Consider the following 4,510-nt stretch of genomic DNA (forward strand, 5'->3'; position numbering starts at 1 on the left):
CCTCTGCAAAATTGTGTGACCCAGGACATATGACCTAAAATCACATAACTTCTGCCCAGGGTGGAACTTGTGCATTAATTAAAACAAAATGTTGTGTATATAGCCCTCACTACTCTCATAACATAATACAGGCTATGCTGGCTTTAGATAACCAGAGTCCAGTCATAGTCTTTGTCTTATGGTCCTATCACCTCATGGTTTAATCAAGTCCCAGACACATGGAGGAACTTTGTATCTAGTGTAATTGCAACTGCATTTACAATCCTTTGTTGTGGCTTATATTGCTGCTGGGTTGTTTGGCAGCAATGCTCTTCCCCAAAACTGGCCCCAGGGACACCACAGAAAAACAGTGTGGTGAGAATTTGAGGGCCATTCAAAGGTATGCTGGGGTGCAGTGCAGGTTTGGCTTGTCCTGTCAGACAGCTACAACTCAAGCATCTTCTGAAAATGACTGTACGTTCCTTGGTGAATTTTTGTTCGGCGTTCCCAGCTGAACAAAAAGGCTAATCCAAATGTTTACATCATACCTATAAGGAACACTTCAGCGCTGGCACATTCCTTGGATCAGAGGTCATGCAAGGAACCAAGCCCTTTTGTTTTGGGCTAGGTGGGGGTTTCTTGGCAGAGGTTGCTAAGTGGAGGTTGCTGTGGGAAGAATATCATATAACCTGCATGCGTTTGACAAACACGAGGGGATTTCTTGTCTCGCCTGCTGCTCCTGGGCTCCCTGTACATAAATTCCCTGAATAAAGCTTATGTTGCCAAAAAAAAAAAAAAAAAAAAAGGCCTGGGACAGATTGATGTTCACATGTACAGACTGAAGTTAGTCCCCTCCCTCACACCATTTATAAAAGTTAACCCTAAATGGATCAAAGACCTAAATATAAGAGCCAAAAGTTTAGTACACGTAGGAGAAAATATGGGACTGAGACTTTGTGACCTTGGGTTAGGCAATGATTTTATAGATATGATACCAAAACCACAAGTATAACAGAAAATATACATAAACTGTACTTTATAAAAATCACAAACATTCGTGTATCAAAGCAGACTTTCAAGAAAATCAAAAAATAATTACAATATGAGATAAAATGTTTGCAAATCCTGTATCCAAGAAGAGAATTGTATAAGAATATGTTTGGGCCGAGCATGGTGGCTCACGTCTGTAATCCCAGCACTTTGGGAGACAGAGGTGGGTGGACTAACAAGGTCAGGAGATCGAGACCATCCTGGCCAACATGGTGAAACCCCATCTCTACTAAAAATACAAAAATTAGCCGGGTGTGGTGGTGCACGCCTGTAGTCCCAGCTACTCAGGAGGCTGAGGCAGGAGAATCACTTGAACCCCAGAGGCAGAGGTTGCAATGAATCAAGATCATGCCACTGCACTCCAGCCTGGTGGCAGAGCAAGGCTCCGTGTCTCTCTCTCTCTCTCTCTCTCTCTCTCTATATATATATATACACACACACACACACACACACATATATATGTGTTTGAACATTTACTAGTCAATAGTAAAAAAGAAAATAACACAATTTTAAAATGGAGAGACAATCTGAATAGACATTTCTCCAAAGAAGATATACAAGCGGCCAATAAACACGCGAAAACATGCCCAATCTTATAACTCATTTAAACAGTGCAAATCAAAACCAATGAGAAAGCACTCCACACCCATCAGGAAGGCAATAACTAGAGAGACAGATAACAGTGTTTGTGAGAATGTGTAGCAATTGGACCCCTGGACATTGCTGGCAGGAATATAAAATGATGCTGTCCTTTGAAAAGCAGTCCGGCACTTCGTCAAAAAGTGAAACACGGGGTTGCCATATAATACAGCAACTGCACTCCTAGATCTGGAGCAATGAAATCATGTGAAAAGCCTGTATGTGAATGCTCAGAGCAGCATTATTTACAATAGTCAAAAGGTAGAAACAACCTAAATCCCACAAGCTGCAGAAGAGATAAAATATGGTGAAGATAAGTAACAGAAGTCAAACCTAAAAAGTAACAAGCTACTGATACATGCCATGAACATGAATAAACTTTGCAGACTTTGATAGAAGCCAGTCACATAAGACCCAGTGTTGTGTGACTTCATTTATATGAATGGTCTAGAACAGGCAAATCCACAGACTGAAAGTGATTACGGATTTCCTAGGTCGGGGCAGATCGGGGAAATGGGCAGTGCCTGCTGATGGGCACACGGTTTCTTCTGAGGTGATGAATGTTCTAAAATGACGGTGATGGCTACACAACTCTGTGAATATACAAAAACCCCTTGCATGGTACACTTTAAATAGACGGGCTGGATAGTATGTAAAGTATATCTCAATAAAACTGTGTAAAAATAAAGAGAAGCGCCCGGAAGTGCCGCCTTGGAGTCGGGGAGGAGAAGGCGGCCACGGCTGGGCCTGGAGCCTGAAGAGGAGTCGGAGTTGGCGGCTGCAGAGGCTGTGCGCCATATACACCCGCAGAACTTCTCAAGCTCTCTGCTTGAGACCCTCAATGGGCAGAAGCTGGGTGGGCACTTCAGCGACGTGACTGTGTGCATTCGTGAAGCTTCGCTGCGTGCACATCGCTGCGGCTGGCAGTCGGCTCGCCCTCCTTCCAAGACAAGCTGCTACTCGGCCACTCTGAGATCTGTGTACCTTCGGTGGTGCCCGTGCAGACGATGCGCCAGCTAGTCGAGTTCCTGTACGGCAGTTCACTCCTTGTGGCACAAGATGAAGCCCTGCAGGTGCACACGGCTTCGTCGGTGCTTCGCATACAGACAGTTATCACAAATGCACACAGATTATCGCAGGCGCTCGAGTCCCAAGCACCTCTGCACCCGCGCCCCTGCCCACCCCTGTGCCCCCGCCACGGGCACCTGCGCAGCTGCGTCGCCGCCGGCGCCACCTGCTGGCTGCGCACCCCCGGGGCACCCCTGTGCCGCGCACAGCTGTAAGCAGCGCCAGCCCGCGCGTTTGCAGCTGCCTGTGCCCCCCACACCTGCCAAATCCGAGGGGCTTGGTGCTGATCCCTCACTGTCCGCGGCCCCTGACGACCGAGGTGACAACGATGACGAAGAAACTGACGATGAGACCGATGGCGAGCACGGCGAAGGTGGCGGCCCGGGAGAGAGCCAGGCCCCTCATTCCTTCCCAGACTGTGCTGCCGGCTTCCTCACTGCTGCTGCTGACAGCGCGTGCGAGGAGTCCCCTGCACCCACTGGCCTCGCTGACTACAGTGGTGCGGGAGGGATTTTCTTCGGGGATCTGGGGCAGCAGAGGACGTATTTCCAGATGGCGCTGTCCCCGAAGGCTGTCCCACCGAGACCCCTGTCCAGCCCGACTGCATACTGGCTGGACCCCGCCCGCCTGGCGTGAAGACCTCAGGGCCGCCTGTCGCACCCTTCCCCTTTCACTTGGGAGCTCCCGGACCCCCCGCACCACTCCCTTCAGCACCATCCGGGCCAGCCCTGCCCCCTCACCCGCCTTCTACCCCACACTCCAACCCGAGGCAGTCCCCAGCACTCAGCTGTGGGAAGCCCCGTTTCCCTCTGCTGCTCCCACCACAGCCCCCTCAGGCACCTCTGCTCGCACTCCAGGTGCCGAGCCACCTGCTTATGAGTGCGGCCACTGTCCCAAGACGTTCAGCTCAGAGAAAAACTACACCAAGCACACGTTCATCCACTCGGGGGAGAAGCCGCACCAGTGCGCCGTGTGCTGGCGATCCTTCTTGCTGCGCGACTACCTGCTCAAGTACACGGTCACGCACACCGGCGTGCGCGCCTTCCAGTGCGCTGTCTGCGCCGAGCGCTTCACGCAGAAGAGTTCGCTCAATGTGCACATGCGCACTCACCGGCCAGAGCGCGCCCTGCCCCGCCTGTTGCAAGATCTTCTCTCACCAGGAGCTGCTGGGGCGCCACCTGGCCGTGCACCCCGCGCCCTGGTGGCGCTGGGGCCTGGTCTCGCCCACGGTGGATCCGCGACCTCCCGCACAGTCGGCCACGCCCGCTGCAGGACCCATGGTTCCCGCCCCTAGGCCACGCTCCCTCCTGAGAGCAAGTCTTCTTTTTCCCTTCGCCCCTTTCTCCATATGCCCAAGTCCGCCTTACTCCTCTCCTCCACGTACTTGAACCTTCCAGGTGGTGCCGGGCTGGGGCTGGGCCTGAGACTGGTTAGGGACCAGACCACCTCTGAGAACTAGACCATTTCCAGCCTAAACCGGGCGCTCAGGCCCTTGGACCCCGCCAGAGATTTGACTCGGGTTCGCGCCCCGCCCTCTGCTGGGGTGGGAGTGGGGACTGGGGCGGCTCCCCTGCTCAGGTGTCAGGCCGGGCGAGGTCCCTGGCTCCCTACCCAAAATATCACTCCCTCATGGGGCGCCTAAGGAGGCTCAAGTGGACCCATCATATATGGGGGCTGGTCCTCGGGACCCTCACTCTAATAGAGGACTGTAGGCTATGGGGCCTAAACCATAAATGAATGAAGAAAGGGAAGGAGGGGAGGGAGGGAGGGAGGG

General features: G+C 52.4%; 1 pseudogene across 1 annotated transcript; it reads left to right on the plus strand.

Annotated features, from left to right (window-relative positions):
• Positions 1-2,355: 2,355 nt before the first annotated feature.
• Positions 2,356-4,173, plus strand: LOC105540062 (annotated as a pseudogene). The gene has a single exon (XR_001006148.1). The product of XR_001006148.1 is annotated as a zinc finger and BTB domain-containing protein 45 pseudogene (transcript).
• Positions 4,174-4,510: the final 337 nt, after the last annotated feature.

The sequence above is a fragment of the Mandrillus leucophaeus genome, unplaced genomic scaffold (genome assembly GCF_000951045.1).
Source record: "Mandrillus leucophaeus isolate KB7577 unplaced genomic scaffold, Mleu.le_1.0 Scaffold214, whole genome shotgun sequence".
Classification (NCBI taxonomy): Eukaryota; Metazoa; Chordata; class Mammalia; order Primates; family Cercopithecidae; genus Mandrillus; species Mandrillus leucophaeus.